Source organism: Martes martes, assembly GCF_963455335.1.
Source record: "Martes martes genome assembly, chromosome: 9".
In the NCBI taxonomy this organism is placed as follows: Eukaryota; Metazoa; Chordata; class Mammalia; order Carnivora; family Mustelidae; genus Martes; species Martes martes.
The window spans coordinates 127229609-127249011 of NC_137896.1; the positions used below are offsets into that span (position 1 = coordinate 127229609).

Below are 19403 nucleotides of genomic sequence, written 5' to 3' on the forward strand. Positions count from 1 at the left end.
AACACTGTGTCTGGGTGGGCACTGAGGGAATGACAGGAAGCAAGACTGCCATGGGCCTGGTCCTGAAAACATACACGGGATATTGAATTGTAGGTGAATATAGACAGAACCGGATACTCCTTTTGTAATATCCTGGGTGGGGGTGGGGGGATGTGGAAAATGTGGAAGGTAAATAAAATTACAGAGGGGATGTTTATATACAATTATTTACCGACTTCAGGTTATTTTGTTTCATTTTGACTATATCTATTTTTTAACAAAACAAAAGCATAACTATTCACTGAAGTCTCTTGGACCTTTCCTTGGTTGGTCTGGACAAGTTGCGAACGGTTCAGGTCTGCTCCTTCTGTGGTTTTATATAGTTCCAGCAGGCTTTCGGGACAATGCTGTGTCTTAAGACAGTGGAGAAGGGTGTATCTCTAGGTCCTTGCTTCTTACATTTCCCCTGCCTACAGATGCCTTTCTCTGTGGCTGGATGCTGTGTATTTTTTAAGCCACAGTTCAGAGATCGTCGACTAAAGTCATCCATTCAAGCAATGGATGATGACTGTTTACTGAAAGCCTGCTTTGTGGATGTGTAGTTCTGGGGAAAGGCTTACATCAGTGAGAGGAAAAAGTAGATAATAAAGCAATAATAATAATAAGTAAATCAGGGGAAGGTAATAAAGTGATATTTATTACCTTCTCGTATATTAGAAGGTCAAAAAAGCAATGGAAAAAGATGGAGCACAGTGTAAAGGGAATACGTTTTGATCTACGCTGGATATAGTTTAAAGGTAAGGCCAGAAGGATCTTTGGAAGGATTGCATGTGGGGCGTGAAATAAGAGAGGAGGCTGGGATGACTCAACGTTCTGTCCTAAGACACTGGACGGATGGAATTGTCATTAGCTGAGATGAGAAAGACTGGGGGGTGGGGAGCTGCACAGAGAGAGGAGACGGGGTGTTCAGTCTGGGGCTGTGACACATTTGAGGTAGGCGTCCACGTGTAGATTTTGAGGAGGCTGTGGTTATTGTAAATAAGGGAGAGGTCAAAGCTGCAATTATGGATTTGAGATTCATCGAAATAGAGATGATACTTAAAACCGTGAACCCGGATAAGGTCACCAAAAGTGTGAGTCCTGAGTCCCAGGAGATGCCAGGGTGAAGAGTTTGGGAAGAAAGCCAAGGAACCAGCCAAAGAGAGCGAGAGGGAGCAGACGTTAACCAGGAGGAGCAAAAGGAGACAACGATCTAGGGGTCCAGTGACTAAGACTTTTTGGAACAGACAAAGACTCAACTGTGTCACAACTGATGATGGTCTAGTGATGATGACGTTTGAGAACTCATCACTGGATTGAGCCTCCTGGAAGTCACGGGTGTGGCCCACTGGGTCCCCGCCCACCCAGCGTGTGCCCTCCACATGTTGTGGGCTCCTTTCTTGATGTTCTACACGGCAGCGATGTGGTCTGTTCAAGTAGCCTGGCCCGCACAAAATAGCTTATGTCAGCAAGCCTGGAGCCGTCCCCACGTATTACTGAGGTAACGTTAGTGAGCTACACTGGTGTACCAGGACCTATCTGGGTGGCGTGAGTGTGTTTAAGTCAAATGCACACTCCTCTGCCCTCAGTTATCTTACCATCTAAGAGAGAAAACCAAGGTGTCTGGGCTCTGTTACAGCACCAGAAAGCGATTGAGGCAGGATAAAATTTGGGAAGTTCAGAGGCCGGCGAAGTTTCCCCTGAGGGTCAAGGTTTAGTCCATGGCTGAAGTGGTCTTTGAATGTGGCCTTGAAGGATGGACAAGATTCGGAAATGAGAAGGCAGAGAAGAGAGAACTATTTCAGACAGAGGTAACGCTAGAGCAAGGGAGACAGCTGGAAAGGGGGCACTGAGCTGGAGGGAAGGGTGTGGGAAGGAGAGAGACAAGTGGGAGACGGGGCCTGGAATTTTGGCCAGGACCTGATGAAGAGAATCTTAGAAATTAGATTCTGGGCTTTATTTCTTAGTCAACGGGGAAATCATTAAAGGCTTTGGAGCCACAGAGTGATGTGGGAATAGTTGTGCTGCTTCGGGAAGAGTCATCTGGCTGTGTGTGCAGAACCGTCCAGAAGAAAGAAAGAGAAGAAGGACCTAAATTAGGGCAGTGGCAGTGGGAGGAGGGAGGAGAGGTGGGAGGAGGGGTGACGTGAGACTCAGCGGAGGCAGAACCCGCAGGACGTTAACACTCAGGAGTGCGGAGCGCCTGGCCTGTAGCTGGGGCTCTGGGCCCTCCCTAAAAACCACAGGATCCTTTTGAAGTGCAGTGACCTAGGCAGTCCCTGGTCACTGGTACTTGTCACCTCCGCCCCCCTAGTCCTCCTCTGAACCAGGCGCACTTGAGTTTCACCTCGTTAATGACATAAAGCATGCTTATTTCTGGAACTCTGTGATTAACACAGTTTCTGCATTGAAGAAACAAAGGAGCTCTGCATTCCTGGACTTTAGGGAGGTCATTTTGGAGATGGGAGAGAGGGTGCCAGCAAGGGTCCATCCAGGCCACCTCCCGCCCTCGGGCTCTGATTTTTCTGTTGCGCCTGGGCTGATCAGCCATGCGGGCATTTCCTGAATTGTTGGGTGAAGCAGTAGTCAGAGCCCTGGGGAGGGGGAAATGCATGGTGCCACCCTGCCTGGCAGTGCCATAGGAAATGCCAAGTGACCCAGATGGGGCCCAGGCAGCCTGCCTGCTCGTTTACCCAGGCAAATCCACCCCAGGAGCACGGCCTTTGTACCGGAGGACAGAAACCCTCCCGCTCCTCTGCCAGTCTCCCAGCCTCAGCTCGAGTGGGCTCACACTCGAGCAGGTAATGGCACCCAGGGGGATCCTCACTGATTTCCGTGAGGTTGGAACCCTGGGCTGTGGGGGAAGGGGCTGGCCTGGCGCCAGCGCCAGCATCCCAATTCATGTGGCAGCGTAGGGGGACGAGCCTTTGTGGCAAGGCTGGCTTCCTCCTGACTCTGCCCATAAAAGGAGAAAAGTGCTGCTATCTGGTCGGCATTGGGTAGGATTGCTGATGATAAATTTTTTAAAAGTGTGGCTTTTCCCCCCTTTTTTGCAAAGCGGGGGGGGGGGTGGGGGAGAAGGGGGCGGGGAGAGAAAGAGAGGGAGAGAGGGAGAGAGAGAGAGAGAGAGAGAGATTGCTTTCACACAGTTTCTAGGCTGTATGTGCTAACAGATGGATCCAGACTCATCTTTTATCTAGTGTTATAGAAGATAAAACTGAAACTGGATGATATGCTGCCTCTTCAATTTACAAGAGGGGGAAAAAAAATAAAAAAGCTTTTTAAGGGAAGCCCTTATGGTAGAAAAGAATGGTCCAAAATATCGTCTGGCTTTACTCAAAAGACAAAGTACAGTGGGACCATTTAAAAGTGATTTTCTCCCTCTGCCTCCCTGACTTCCCCCAAGTATATGATCTCTGTGTCAGAAGGAGGCCAAGCTTTAAGGCTATCATGAATTACGTATCAAGAGACATTATTACCCAAGAGTCTTGAACAAACGCCCCATGGTTTAAATTTTACAGATTTTTTTTTTTCCCTCTCCGTGGCAGCAATTTTGGTCTCCGCCTTCTTCCTTAGATGGAAAAGGAAAGTGTTTTACGGAATGCAGGAGGAGACGTTATGCTAATAAAGGTAATTGTGCAATGATTGGAAACTGCTCTGTTCTCTTGGAAGGAAGCTTTTGTCCCGCACCCACTGGCCCTGCGCTCCAGGTACTGGGCCTGCTCTGGCTTTGTCTTGTCCGATTTCAGCAGGAGTCAGACACCCGCAGAGTCAGGGCTGACTGAGAGGGACAACACATGAACTAGGCATCTGTACATCCGCCCCTTAGGACAGATATCCTCTGAGTATCAGGTGTGCTTTCCCGACTTCTCTCAGAGCCAAGAAGGGCTTTCTGAAACTAATTCTTTGATCTGAAATTGAAGCCATCCACTGGGTCAAGAGGAGAGGCAGGTGTTTGCTGTTTGCTTTTTTACCTCCTTAGAGCCCTCGAAGGGATCAGAACATTAGCCCCGAACACAAGTGCTGAGGACACAGTGCATCCCCAGGCACAGTACTGGGTAGGACGTCCAGATAAGAACGCCTCTGGCTGTAGGAAGGGATGTTCTCTGCTCCAGGCCCCATAATCTCCCTCCCAATTCATCCTCCTGGAGTGGGTATTTCTCAATGCAGAGCTCTCCTTGAGATAGCCTGGGAGAAGCTGGTTATGATTCTTTATCTAGGCGTCTCATCTTTTTTTAATATTTAATAACCCTTTTATTAACTGTCTCCTTTTATTCTTCTTATGCTTTGGGATATGGTGGGCACACCACGTTTTTAGCATTTTAGAGATGAAATAATTGGAAGTTGGAGCGGAGATGCAATGGACTACGGTCCCTGTCCCTCGAGCAGTGAAACACACATACACGTCCACACAGGCATATATGTGATCTAGAATACGAGCCTGATGGTATCGCCCCGCCACGGGAAAACAATAAAAGGGAAACCCTACGATCCAGCTCCCATTCGGAGGGGAGGGTCCTTTCCAAGGCTTTGCCGGCACTCTGTCTTCTAGCTCGGCCCCCCGCCTCAAGCTTCCGTTCAGGCTTCCCTCCCGCTGCACCCCATCATGTTGTACACCCCAGCCTTACCCCACCGCATGGAGTTCTTACTTCGTGACCCTCGTCACTTCTATCCATACATATTGTCTCCTTGTTACCTGAGCCCGAGCACCACCCCTTTCCCACTCTCCTTCACATGTTCCTCATTTCCGTGGCTATGTCCTTCATGGATTCCGGACTCAGTGCAGGTCCTCCTAGGAAGTCTTCATCCCCCAGATTCCCACTGTGAGGCTCAGGCATCCATTACCGGCAGGGTCATATCAGCCCATTCATTTCCATTGCAACAGCTGCCACATTGTATCTTCATTGTCATTTCATGTATGTATCTTTTCTCATAGCTCGGGAGCTGCTAGCGAACGTGAGGGAGTCACCACGCTTTGCGCTCAGAATCTTCGTCCTAGAGAAATTCAGGAAGATAGCAATCGGCTGCAGGGTGGGTCATGGTGGGATTCTTCCTCCCTGTCACTGTCCTTCTGGATGTACCCCAAACAAAGAGTCAGCCCACCAGGCCGGGTTTGGTGACTGTCCTGTGTACCACCAGGTGTGTGGCTGCTTTCAGGCCCCAAGATGAGGTCACCACTGCTGCCCCATTTATAACCGCCCCAACCCAGGCCTTTGGTACTGCGCCCAGCTGATACATTTGAGAAAGTTCGTATCCAGGATCTGTGGTGTCTGATCTATCACTGAGTCAATAAAGTCACTGGGGGAGAAGCAGATCGTTAGGATAGAAGGAACGCGGTATTCAGGCAGACAGACCTGAGTGAGAATCCCACTTCTGCCACGAATGGGTGACCTGTGTGATCTCAGGAAATTGACCTTAATGCTCGGAGCCTTTGTATCTGTTTCAGTGAAATGAGGGAGAGGCGTCGTATGAAGCTGTTTGTTAATGACAAGAGATTATTTTGTAAAGTACTTAGTACTTAAAGAAGATTCAAAACTATTGAGTGTTAGTAGTATGAAAAACAGTCCAGCTTCCAATCTAAGAAATCACATTATTAAAAATACAGTAAAAGGATTTTACCATCACTGATGAAGAAAGCCATCGTGGGACTGCTTTAGACATTACAACTTTAAATTAAAAAAAAAAAAAAAAAAGAAAGAAAAGAAAAGCATCTGTTCAAGGCTGGAGCATCAGAATAACAAAGAAAAATCTCCAGCTGTTTGGACTTCCACGCATTTCCTTATTTCCCTTAGCCTGGGTTGCCTTATCTCCATGATGGGCATAAGGAGACCCGTGTTGCCAGGGTGTGGACGTGAGAAATGAGTAAGAGATGAGCGGTTGAAAAGGCCACGTGCAGCCAAGGACTGAGCTGGTTCTCAGTAAGTGGTTTTGAAATTTCTTCCCCTGAAGCTGTTCTACTCCCATCTGTGAATTCTGCCTGGATTGTAACCAGCTCATTCCTGAGCTCCAAGTAGGCTTGGAGTTTGGTAGAAGGACCTGAACAAGAGCCTCTTCTGGGCACTCAAAAATACTGCATCAGCCAGAGAGGCAGTAAGAAACTCAGCAGCGGGCCTGGGGCAGCCTGCCCCCCTCCCCAGGCCTCCAGCTCCGCGTCCACACGGTGCAGGGGGAGGGCAGACAGTCGCCCAGGTGGCTACCAGCTCTGGCATCCTCGGAGTCTAATTTATAGCTGAGTGAGTTGTCATTCACAGACCAGGAAGGGCCAAATTACCCTCATTACTCTGCTCGCAGCTCTGGTACTTGAGAAGCCACTGGGTCCTGTCACATCTAGAATTAGCTCTGAACCCTTGGGCTTTTAATTAAAGGGCTTCGTGAGTCAGATGGTTTATGGTCAGATTCAGATCTTCAGGGAGACACGCAGGGAGGTCCTCGCTCCTGTCATCTCCTCCTTGAGAAATCGGCCGCTTCTCCCAGCACGGGGGCAAGGAGCTGGGAGATGTGCGGGGGTCTTCCAGAAAGGGCTTGTGGCTCAGCCTGGCCCCGAGGCCGCACAGGCTCCAGGCCCCAGAGTCTCAGGGACCACGGATGTGTGGCCGGCCCCGGCTTCTTTTCCTTCAGAGTTTCTGGGCTGTGCCCACCCGGGCTGCTTCGGCTGTGGCTCCCCACGGTGGCCGCAGCGACGGGAGTGGATCTTACCCAGCACTGTTTCCGCTTCGGGTGGCTTGTGCTAAGTGCATTTGCAATCCCATGTGGTCTAAGGGATAAAAGGACTGTCTTTAAAAAAAAAAAAAAAAGTGGTTTCTGAATGTGTGGAAAGCAAGACTGCCTGCTGTGTGTTTTTAACAATTGCCTCCCCAGGGGAGGGTTGAAAACCTCACCTTTCAAGATGTTTCAACTCAGATTAGAAAGTAACTTTAATAAAATTGCTCTTCTGACCACGGCTGCTGCGATTGCCAGACTGGTGATTATTTGTCTAACCCGAGTCTCCAGGGCTGGAACTAGACACCATGTCCCTCCCAGAGGAGGTGAAATTGTGTTAGTTACATCCTTCCACCTGGTGTCACCTTGGGGGGAGGGGATGCACATGCGCACTGGCATGCGGGCTTTCAGGAAGGAGCACATCAGGATTTCAGACTCTTGCTTTTCCCACAATCTATTATTGAGCACATACTGTGTGCCAGCACCATATCTTGTCCTGGTCCTTTCTCTCTGTCGCCTGCGTCCCAGTGTTCCGCACTCATCTGCTGTCTGGGTAGGATTCCTGGGAACTCATCCAAGTCCCCTCAGTGTTTCTCCCCACATGCCAATGTGTTGAGGGACCTTGAATGGGCCACTGTGTGGTGCCACAGGGAAGCATTAGCCTGGTGAGGGCTTCGATCACCTCTTCGGGTAAGTGCAGAACAGTTAGAATGTGTGAATATCTTCCACCAAGGTTTTTCAACTTCGGCGCTACTGACATTTGGGCCCAAATCAGTCTTTATTGTGGGAGACTCTCAGGGCTTTGCAGGATGTTCAGCAGCATCCCTGGCTTCTACCCTGGGTGCCAGGAACACCACACACACGCTCCAGCTGGGACAGCCAAAAATGTCCACAGACATTGCCAAATGCGTCCTCAGACTTTACATTTACCGAAACACCCTTCTGACTGTTGTCCTAGTTTATGTAGTTAGGCGGAAGGATTTCTTGCTCCCCTTTTATAGCTAAAGTAATTGAGGGCCAGGAAGGGAAGACTTGCCTATCAAACAGTGAGTCAGGGAAAGAGCTAAGGTTATAATTTAAGTTGCTGTCTTCCCAACCCAGTGCCCTTCTTGTGGATCCACTCAGTGGTGTGGTGGTGAATGTTTCGTCACTGATGCTCTGGGAAAAACAAAAGCAAAGCAAACCTGATTGGGAGTGGTTGCCAACGTCATGGTGCAAGTACCCCCACCATGGCCGGTTTCTTCTCAAAAAGATATCGCTGAACCAGAAGTTGGGAGAAGACATGCATAATTGGCTCTGGTTGTCTGGTGCCAGCTGGTTCCAGGATGCCACTGGGCCCATGTGTGCTTCTGCTCAGATAGCTTCGCTCTCTTCTGGGCCGCTTCTATCCCCTTCCCTCTTCCCCATCCACAGATACACTTACACTGGAAGGTGCCACGGGGAAGCATTAGCCTGGTGAAGGCTTTGATCGCACCTTTGGATAAGCACAGAACAGTTAGAGTGGAATTTTCTCCCTCTCCTGTTAACATTTGGTTTCATAATCTTTCCACCTGAGGAGCTGCAGAAGCAGGAAAGCTCTGGTCTTAGAGCAGAAACCTTAGGGAGCTCATCAGTAGGATCTCCTGGGTTGAATCAACTCCTGAGCAGGAGCTACGTAAGGGCTGTTGGTCGGCATCCGTCATATTGAGTGTGAGGTGCCTGGAGATATGGGGTAGTGATGGCCACAGGGCTATTGGACTTACCCTTCTGGGAGATGGGCGTAGGGAGTAGGCTAGAGCTCCAGTCTGGGTATGAGCTTGGACTTCTGTAAGACCCAGTCTCCACACCTGTGAAAGGAGAACTATCTTATGTCAGGAGCCTCAGGTGTGTGCTCACCTACTCGACTGTCCAAAGCACTGATGGTTGTCATTATAGTATCAGCTCATCAGGCCTAAGAACTCAGCTGGTCTTGGCTTTTTCCACTTGGTCATGGTTCAGTGCCATATGCTCCTTCTCTCTGGTCCAGCCTGAGACCTTGGGGAGCTGGGACTATGGGAAGAACCTTCACCTGGGTTGTAGAAAGACGTGGATTCTCATCCCAACTTTGGTACCACCTCATTCCATAACCTTGGGAAGCAGTTCAGTGTGACTAGAATGTGGGTGGCCCCGCAGGAAGGGTGGGGGCCTGATGTGGCATTTGGAGTTTCTCCTGAAGGCAGTGAGAAGTGCTGAAAGAGAAGACACATCGTCAGAAGTGTGCTTTAGAAATTTCTTTCCGCAGAGCACAGGGCCAGAGTCCAGGCAGGATGGAACCAGTTAGGGAGTGGTCCAGTCAAAAGTCCAGTCAAAAAGTGAGGGAGCCCTCCACAGGCACTAATGCAGAGTGGCACAGACAGAAAATGCTATGGGAGTTCAGAGAAGGGAGCGGTCGGCAGAGTATCAGAGAGGACTTCCTGGAGGAGGTGAGGCCGCTGCTGACTTGGAAGGATGGAGATGTATGGAGGTATAAGCCTAAGGCTGCAGAACAGGCAAGAAAACACAAAACTGCAATAAAGCCCGTTGGGCTTAAACTGAGACTTTGTGTAAAGGATGGCAATGCAAGGGACCCAGTGATGGAGAGACCTGAATGCAAGGCTTTGGAAAGTGGATTCTTGTTAGAAGACTGTGGGCCTCACAGGAAAGCACATTCTCTTGTCATCAGCTTCCACGGGGCTCGGATCAGAGGCGTTTTCCTGTCTGCGGCTCCCACTTGCTTTTTTGCCTTTGGCAAGGTATGGGGTGTCTGGGACCCTGACAAGGGTGGCCACACTCACCGCCTGCAGCCCTGTGCTGCTGAGGACGGCACCGTCTCTCTGAGGCTTGAGGATGAAGGCTGTGCGGAATGCTGATGGATGACTCCCGAGTCTCCTCGCAGTGGGGGGCCCAGGAAGGGACCAGCTGTGCTGGTGCGTGAGTGCAGTCCCCAGGGTTTGTCTGCCTAGGCCAGGGTGACCGTGGTCCCCCGCGATAAGCCGTCTCCCAGCTGTCGCAGGTAGGTTCTCAATCACTCCTCCCTGGGTTGACTGTGACCCTTTGCCCTTACTAAAAAGGATGGAAAGGCCCCGTTGTCTCGCATGCCAGATTCATGACAGCCTGTCTGTCCCTGTCCCTGAGGCGAAGGACAGCCAGCCTCACAGCGTCCGAGGTAACAGAGATGGGGGCTTCCCATGGAGGGTCAGGAAACAAGTGTTCGCTGGGAAAGAGCACGAGCTAGGTAGCACAACCCCTGAGGCTCACGTGAGCAAACAGGGAAGGGAAAATGACTCACCCCGGGTGGAACCATCCGGAATCAGTAGCAGGAGGACAGAATCCAGACACCCTCTGGACCTCAGAGTGTCCCTGTTGGATTTGGATTCAGATCCAGCCATTGGGCAGGAGGGGAACCATTTGCCTGGTAGTTTAGCAGAGACCTGCCTTGGAAGAAAATCATTTTCTCAAATGGCCGTAGGTATCCTAGGTTAGGCTCTTACTCCATAGATGGGCTCCACCGATGGGCTCTTCTAGACGGCCCGAGTCCCGAGTTCCAAGGCCTTCTTCATTATGCAGGTGGCAGGGAGTGACCTGCCCGCTGTCGTAGAAATGTGGGGTCAAAGCAGAGACGGGAGCCCGGTTCACGAGCTTCTCAACCCACAGTGCTCTGCCTCCCTCCAGTCTCACAGCAGAGGCGCTATCTCTATCAAACACCCAACAGAAGCCACCTAGAAAGTGCCCTCTGTTGCTACGGGCCAGGGGCTGGTGGGGAGTTCATAGGTGGTTTGCGGCTCTCGGATGGCGTCAGCCGTAGGACACGCGTGCGGCGTTGGGAGCGTGAGCGCCGCCGATGTTGGCACAGTGTGCGGGAACCCATCCCCGCCGCAGGGACTTGGATGGCAAATGACTCCAGCTGGACTGGCTTTCAGATTACGCTCAGTGCAATCTGTCCGTGGCACCATTTCTTAGCTTCTTACTCCTGGGCAGCCCTGGCCTTGAACTTCAGAACAATCCTTTACTCTCATCGTCCAGGCGCACTTTGCCCATGTAGTGAGGAGCAGTTGTATTTTCTAAAGTTCACATGAAACGGACAGACAGAGGCCAAAGTGCAAAGAAGTTACAGTTCACAGCTGATGGGCTCAAGACCCCAGGCGCTTGCCACAGCCTCATCCCCCCACTAACACTTGGAAAAGTGTTTGATGTGCTAACTCACAGGCAGCATCTCAGGAAGCACCAGTGCGGGTAAAGCCCTTCATAGCCTGACACCCGTCTCTTCTCCTGCTGTCTCTGCTACCTCTTTCCCTCGTCCCCAGCCATGCTGAGCCTTCAAGGAAGCCAAATTTTACAATTGATCCTTGCCATTTTTGTGGGACCCTGGGCCAGTTACAAGAGCTATAACTCCCCCTTGAAGATAAGTAAGACATGCCTTTCCTCTTAACCAGCTCCCTGTCCAGTGACAAAGAGAAAACGCGGACATAAGTAGCTTTGATGCTTTAGAAGACAAAGCTCATTTGATCTTCAAAGTGGCCCAGAGAAGCTGCTGGTATATATTGCTGAAAGATCTGCATTTAATAGACTTTCTATCTGCAGATCAGAGAGAAGCAGTGACTAAGTAAAGGTCACACAGCCCAGCCAAGGCCACATTGGGAGTAGACTTAGGTTTCCTTGACTGCCTATAAAACGTTCCTGCTACATCAAGGTGTCCTCCCGGCTTGTGTCACTGGGGATGGTTGGGCACAGCCTCTGCAGGCTGGACTGTCTGTCTCTGTCTTATTGCCGCCTGCCTGTGCAGACAAGGCGGCTGTCAGATGTTGATGCCTCAAACCCATTAGGTTGTGGCCCTTTCCCTACAGAAAGGCAGCAATCCTATGGTTGCTGCCCAGGGAGGGAGGAAGGAAGATGGAAATTCCCCTGTTGTCTGCGATTTAATTATACTGACACTCAGGGTCATCAGGGAGAGGATGCTGGCCCCACTCATTTTCAGAAGTGTGTCCGCCTGCCCACCCCAGAGGAGAACCTCTGGTTGACATGATCAATACTGTAAAACACGTTCTTCGCAAAGAGGAGGGAGCCACTGTGCTGCCATTGTGCAGAGAATGAGATGTGAACTTCTTAAATAAATGGGCCAAGTTTCCTGACAGGTCCGGACAATGAAGCTGGTGTCCTCTGGTCCTCCTGCCTTCCACATGGGGGTGGGCACTTACCTTAGGGCTGTTGAAGTATGACAGAGATGACAGGCAGATGTTAAGCCACAACCCTGGGAAATGGAACAGATGTGAGCTCAGAAGCAGAGACCCAGGCTCATGTCCTGTTTCTGCCACTGCCTGCCACTGGCGATGGCCCTCTCACCCTACGCCAGATACACCAGCTGTGAGCTGTAGTATGTGGTATTAGGGAGTTAGGGATTGAACTTGGGCTCAGAGGTGTTACCCATCCCCCACCCCAGCTTACTGTCAACCTTGGTTACTCACTCGGCCTCTCAGAGTTACTCTCTAAGTCCTTATCTGAATGAGCGCAGCCATTTCCAGGAGGACCACAAGATGTGGAGCACACGGCCTGGTGCACAGTCAGTGCACAGTGCAAATGAGTGCCATGTTTTGATCCCCTCACCATCATCCACTCATTGACCTCTGACAGTCTAGAATTGCCTGAGCCCAGACACTCTGGGCTATCACCATCTGGACTCTGGCCTGCTCCCAGGTTGTGTCCCCAGCATAAGAGGCTACGTGCCAAGATGCAAGAAACTGGAACTAGTCCGGAGAGCTGTGTCCAGTCCCGGCTTCTCCGCCTACCTGCTGGGTGGCAATAGACAAGTCCCTCCCCTTCTCTAGAACTCAGGGATCCCGTGAATGGCATTAACAGTCATATCAATAGTGGTAATGATAGTACCGATGTCAGTAGTGGTTTTATTGGTGGTCGCCACCCTCAAAAGTCCATGCCCTAACCCCCACAACCTGTGAATGCGGCCTAATTTAGAAAGAAGGGTCTCACTTATTCCTCAAATATCATCACTTGCAGAAGCTGCTTCAGCAAGCAGAGAGCAGGCGTTGCTGCCTGTTAACTACAGGATGAGGCCTGCGGCCAGTGTCTCTGAGAGCAGCCCCTTCAGGCATGGGTAACCTTCCTCAGCCCTGAGAGCTTCTCTAGGGTCCTCAGAAATCACTAGACTACAAGGGCTGTGATGTCCCTTGATTAAATGAATGCAACCCGCTATGGCCTGATTCTTAAGTAGGGCTTCCTCTCCAGGCCAGATCCCTGGCCAAAGGCTCCAGCTCAGCACCCCCCTGGGTCAGGGTCAGCACCTGCTGGTCTTGGAGGAAGGCTGGCTTGTCCTGGCAATGCTATCCCTGAAGAAGTGGGGTCCACCTGGCAGTGGGCCTCAGTTTCTCCAGTGAGGCTGGGTGGCTGCTCCCACACTGCCCTAGGCTGCCCCGGAAAGGAGAGCCACTGAGCCCTCACGTTTGGGGGACTGGCTGGTTATCAGAACAGCTGCACATTCAGGTTCTGGGTTTGAGGGCCCAAGGAACCCAATGGTCCTTTTAAAATATATTGCCGAAACTCGTCACGCCTTGCTTCTTGAATCATAGCGTGACTCCTTTATAATCAAATTACATCAGCGTGTTTTATATGTAGGGCCTTTGAACCCAGCAGATTTAGAAGGCATTCTGCTGAGCACAGGAGAGTGAGTGGCTGCAGAGGGGCATTTACGTGGGTTGGAAAGCAGGGGGACACCCAGGAGAGTCCAGCACAACTAGGCATACAAACAAGCAGCCCCACAAGCAAGGCCCTGTGGATTATGTGGGGGTTGACCAGATGTCTTGTGGGCCCGGGCCACTCCTGCTCTCTGTCTGTTGTCCCAGAGGCATCGTTAATACCCCCTTTTCACTCTGAGAAGGATCTGGGTTTGGCTGATAAATCACGTGGTCACCCTAATTGTGTGTCATCTTGTATGTGCACTCAGCAGAGATGTGGTGTGGATGATATATTTGAAGAAAAGCCCGTACCTGTGTGCTCCAATGGCTCCGAGGCTAGCTGTGTGCGAGCACGGCTGTACCCTGTGACTGAGGCATGTCCCTGTCTCGTAACACACATGGCTTCGAGGTGAAATCATGGGCCAAAATGTCAACTAGAGAGTGGTTTAGATCCTTTCTCATAACTTGCTGGATTTTTGACCCTGAGGAAATTGCTTAGCTTATCTCAACTATACATTGGGGATAATCACAGAGACCCGACGGTTGGTGTCATTATGTGATAACCCATGTCAAGCAAGTGCTTATTTCTTGATACATGATAAGCTACCAACGTACGGCCTTGCCACTATTATTATTATTGTTACTATTATTTCGTGACCGTTATTATTGTGGCTTTAGTCCCTCCATCTGCGACACGGTGATGGGTGATCCCAGTCCTGCCCTGCTCCCTGGGTCTTCGTGAAACTAAAAGCGAGTAGCATCCCCAGAACCTAGTGTCCCTGGGAATGCGCGTGCTGTCCCAGGCGAGGACTTTGGACAGAGTCTCCCTTGCGCTCCTGCCCGGTGGGGCCGTCCCTCTGTGACATGGAAGATGGGTTCCCAAGACGTCATCACCCCTTCCACCCACCCCGAGGACTCTCCCCTTGCTGGCCCTCCTTGGCCCAGCCTACTTCCTCTTCCCATGAACAACGCTGTATAAACACCAAGGCCAGAACATCACTTACTATGGGGGAGGGGGTGCCACCCAAGAAGGGGCAGGGTCCAGATTCCGGGGTGGGCCTGTGGGGCACCTCTCAGTGTTCCCCTCCTGGGGAGCTTCCCCCCTTCCTGTGCCTCCTGAATGAAGGTGACCTCTGTTCCCAGGGTCCTTGCTTTATTCCCTGGCTCTTTCCATTAATTTGCTTTTTTGTATGCCTCGCCCTTTCTTTCTTTCTTCTGCTTTTTCTTCTAATGCGACTGCTCTGAAAGGGAAGATTCCCTAGTGGTTGAGAGCAGGAAGTCTACCCGGACTGCCTGAATTGAAATCTTGGCTCTACCTACCACCCAAAAGCTGAGTCCCTTGGAGGAGCACGTCAGTGTCCTTATCTGTGAAAGGGGACAAGAGGGATATGTCTCTCGTGTGGTTGCTGGGAGGTGTCAGGGGTCACTAAGCCTAACAATGCCTGATGCCCAGGGGACGCCTGCTGAATGGGGGCTATTTGTATCATAAAATCCTGCCCGCTCCTGTTTCTTCACGTCCCCTGGTGTTCTTGGAGCCGTGGGACTGAGGCTGCAGGGAGGGGTCCTGGCCCGAGTCTAGGCTCTGCTGCTGGTTAGTGGGGACTCTTGGGAGCAAGCCACCCATGCCGGGCCTTCTCACCGGGCTCTGCCTTCTCTCTGGTGTGCCCCCGCCCTGCCCTTTCCCTTCTGGAGACTTTCAAAAGTGGAAGACACACAGCTGTTCTGAGCTCTCAGCGCCTCCGCTGAATGGGGCAGGGACACATAACGTGAAGAAAAAGCCACACGTCGTAGACCTGTGGTCGGGAGACGCCTGTCATCGTCCGGGTTCTGTGGGGTGACCCTGGATTAGTCCTTTCATGTCTCTGGATTTCAGTGTCCCCGGGTTCAAAATGGGGGCAATGACCCCTCTAAAAAATGACCCAGAATGAGGGTGGTACAGAAGCGAGGGCTCCTGATGGTCTCAGGTGGAGCAGAGGGACGTGGCCGCAGCCCCGGTGACAGTCCACGTGGCTGGGGACGGAAGTCACTCAGCACTGGGGTTGTGTGAGGTTGTGCTGCTTGTGGGGACCCGAGACAGGAGTTGTAAGTGTCCTTCCCTGCTGACCTCTGCGCTCTCTGAGAGACATCTGGCCTAAGGGTGACTCAAACAGGAAGCCATCAGTCGTCACTTCAAAAGCTTGGACTCCTCTCAGAGATGGGCTTACTTCACGTTGCTCTCTGTTTGGAGGGTGGGGGAGTAATTCACCGAGTTGAGGGCAGATCCTCAGAGCGAGCCCCTCCCTGAGAGGGCCTCTGTGACCACATCAGTCGGATGGAAGGAGGTGGGCTGGCTGAGGGCTGGATAAGATCATAAGTGACCCAAATGCTGGTCTGTGGACCAGAGCCAGGATGGTGACATCAAAACTCGCCAGAAGCTTTGACCGCCACTCCAGGGTGGAATCGTACTTTCTGTTGGCTTCTCCAGATGCACAATGAGTTTGGGAACCGCTAGTGTGGGTGGGACTAGGCTTGCCTGTCAGAGGGCCCTGTTCCTGTCCCCTTCCTGGTCCGCATCAGGAGGCTGGGAAGTGTTAACAGTATTAGCCCTATAGAAGGATCAAGTTACGATTAGGGTTATCTCTTCATGTGGTTGTTAGCTTAACCAGGTGACCATGTCCTTCATGATGTATAGTGGGAGTTGGGGGACTTTTGAGGGGACGCCATGGGTAGGAGAACATTCTGGAAGTACCGGAGAGTCACAGTCTGGCAATGACCTAGCATTTTACCGGCCTGACCCTCTTAGTTTTGTGGTGGAAGAAAGTGGGATTCTGGCTGGGCCTCAGGGGGAGAATCAAGTTCCTATCATATACACAGAAAATGGATTATAATTTTGAGAGTGTTTGAGAGAGAAAGCGGTGGGGATGGGACAGTGACCCTGATACCGGATCACTTCAACTTCTTCTCTCTCGTTTCCAGGTCCTTCTGTGGTACACCCGGCAAAAGGTGAGAGACGCCGTCTTACCCCTGCATCTTTCTTCAGAAATTCACCTTCTTCGCTGCCTACACCCACGTGCACAGGAAACAGCCCCTGTGTCAGGGCTCCCTTTTCCTCAGGCTGTGCTCTGTGCTGGGATTTTATGAACACAACCCCAAATCCGGAGGAGACAAACCTCTCTCCCCCTTTACCTCTGTGACCCGGTTTCCCAAAGTGCAGGGCCGGCCTCACAAAGGCAGGCTCAGGATTCACTTTCTCATCGGGCCAAGGACTTGTCAGAGTCCCTGTGTTTTCCATATCATTTCCTTCCTTCCTCTCCCCCCCTTCACTTCCTGTTTTTTTCTTCCTCTTTCTCCACCCGCTAGCCTGGCTCTCCAGCCCTGTCCCTGGTTGTCTGAGAACAGGAACAAAGCGCAGAGCGTAGATAATCATGATTTCCTGATGGGTCCTCTCCCACTGCTGGGAGCCAGGGACGGGCCCGGCTTGTCTGGGCCACTGGAGCCTCTGCTGGGAGCACAGCAGGAAGCCTGGCCTTTAGAGCCCGCTGTCGGAGAGAGAACCTAACAAGAGTAATCCTTCACGTCCTCGCAACAAGTCATAGTTTCCAAAGAACTTTCTCCCGCATTCAAGCTAAAACACTGGAAAAATAAGACAACTGCTAGTGTTTTGGCCAAGTAACTGAAGTCTAGTTTAGATGGACAAAACAGTGATGTGGGAGTTAGATAGGAGTTCATTTCTGGGCCTGCGCTCTCTTCTCTTTATGCTTCTATAGATCATTCTGGTTCCCTGAAACAGAGTTCCCTAGGCTTTTGGAAAAATGGAGTTACCGGTACCTCATGGGGATTTTTGAGGAAAGATCAGGAAAATGTATCTGTCAGATTCATATGGTAGGCCTGGCAGATCTTACTTGCTTAATAAATGTGAGATCCCCTCCTGGGTTTTGGTTTTCCGCACAGAGGAGGGACTGTTCAACTGTATAGTAGCCAGAAAAATCACATAATAAATGATACCCCTGGGAGGAGGGTCCATATCTGTTACTGTGTTTTCCTGAAACATGGAGAAAGAGAGAAAGACAGAGAGACAGAGACAGCGACTGGCTGGGCACAAATCATTGAAAAACAAAGCCCACCCACTACTGTGCTCCTGGGGCCCAATGTTCCACAATAATATTTTTCTGATGGGAAATAGAGCAATCCCAACCACAGGCCTGTTTCACTCATTTAGCTCCCAGGGGCAAAACTATAAAAAACAGCAATCTGGAAAAAGTCCCACCTCCCTTTCTGAAAATCTGTTTAAAAAAAAAAAAAAAAAAAAAAGACTTCCCAACCAGGGTCAGTGACCACTTGTTTGAGAAGTCCGCCTGACCACAGAGCTACTTTTTAAAAAATTCTGAAGGCCAGAGACTCAGAGACCTATTCCAATTTAAATTCTCCAAGTGGCCGAGGCCTTGAATGAGGCTCTTTGCTTCTGAGCCTCAGTTTCCCAAACTACAAAACGAAAGCATTGCACAAGTGGTGATTGCATCAGTTTCTTGTAGGCCTGGTGATCTGTAATTCTGGTATTCTCTCTGCTCTCCTTAACACAAGTATTCTTTCTAGAGGAGAACAGGAAATGGCCTCTCAAAGTAACATGACTTGCATTCCCGTTAACAGATTAACACTCACTTGACGACGAAGAAACGACAGGACTCTAGGGGGCCACAGCCCTGGTTTGGGAGCCCAGACTTGCCAGCTGCTTTGTCCCATCAGTCTGGACGGGTGAACCTGAATCACAAGAGAGACCTCTAGGTAAGAAACAAATGACTTGGGTTCCAGCAGACAGCACAGGGATAAGCAGCACGGCTGGTGGAGAGAATATGGGATAGGTGTGCTTCCAGAACACTGGCAAGCATGAGGGGAGGTCATTTCACCAGATTTGCCATCTTTGATTAGAAGTTGTGCCTCCTCCAATGATATACTGTAAGTTGGCTGATGGAATTTAAATTAAAAAAAAAAAAGAAGTCATGCCTCTTAACACCACATACACATAAAAGGAGGAAAAACAAAACAAAACAAACAAACAAACAAACCCCAAAGATATAGTTTTGAAGTGGTTAAAGGTACCTGGGTTCTACACCTTCATTCTGAGTGGGAGCTGTTATTATCCTGGTCTGGAGACTGTGAGGCATGAACTAGAGTAGCTTAGAACCACAAGCAGCAGAGAACAGACTCGAACTGTAGTTCTAGGATACTGTTCCATGCAGAATTCATTGGGGATGAAGAATGCTCCGGGATCCATTCTGTCTATCCCAGTCATGCAGGAGATGTCCTTCATTAGCAAACTCAGGACAGGATTTGGGTCTCGGGCAAGAGGTCTGACTTGCGTCGCACTCGCTGTAACATCTTTTGAGGCATTTTCCATTTGTGCAGTTAGCATCCAAGACAACCGCACTGCTCCAGCAGCAGGTCACCAGGCCTTACCTCCAACACATGGGTTCTTTGCTGTTCCTCCCTCCGTCCTCTGTCACCCCTCCTCATTCATTATGGATACTTCTTATCTGCAAGGGCTGGGCCACACCTCCCTGAACTTCTTCATGGAACTTGGACCAGACACGAGCCGACACCCCTCCCAGATGACTTAAGATCTACTTGAGGGGCTCAGCTCTCTGGGTGCTGGTGTTCTAGCACATTTCCTTAAGCTGGCCTATGGAACCCACCCTGGCAAGATCAGGAATCACAAAGGAGATGCCAATACCCTGCGGTGGCCTTGTACCTATTCATCTCTCTCTAGTTGCTGACCTTCCCTTCAGCTGTCCTCTGTCCTAAAGCTCTTCCTCACATCGAAATGTCTTGAGATCCCTTGAAAACTAAAAGCAGAAGCCGTTTCATACAGCTGAGCTCAGCAGGGAAGGTAAGACTGGATTTCTCGGGTGGTTTCCAGTCCCAGTTCCCAGGATCATTTTATCCTAGACTTGTTCCTGATACCACATGCTCATTCTTTGAGGGGGATGGGATTATCTGGTGCTCCCTTCCTTTCTTCCTCTTGTGGTTTCT

General features: G+C 50.6%; 1 protein-coding gene across 6 annotated transcripts in view; it reads left to right on the forward strand.

Annotated features, from left to right (window-relative positions):
* The window catches only part of CYRIA (CYFIP related Rac1 interactor A), a 105603-nt gene that overhangs the window by 27572 nt on the left and 58628 nt on the right, over positions 1-19403 (forward strand). For 4 of the 6 annotated variants that reach the window (XM_080814331.1, XM_080814334.1, XM_080814333.1 and 1 more), the window contains exons 2-3: positions 16353-16379; positions 18024-18158. The gene's annotated coding sequence lies outside the window, so the exon portion shown is untranslated. Of the gene's footprint in view, positions 1-4954; positions 5050-16352; positions 16380-18023; positions 18159-19403 lie in introns of all 6 variants that reach the window. The other 2 variants (XM_080814336.1, XM_080814335.1) reach the window with 1 other exon arrangement.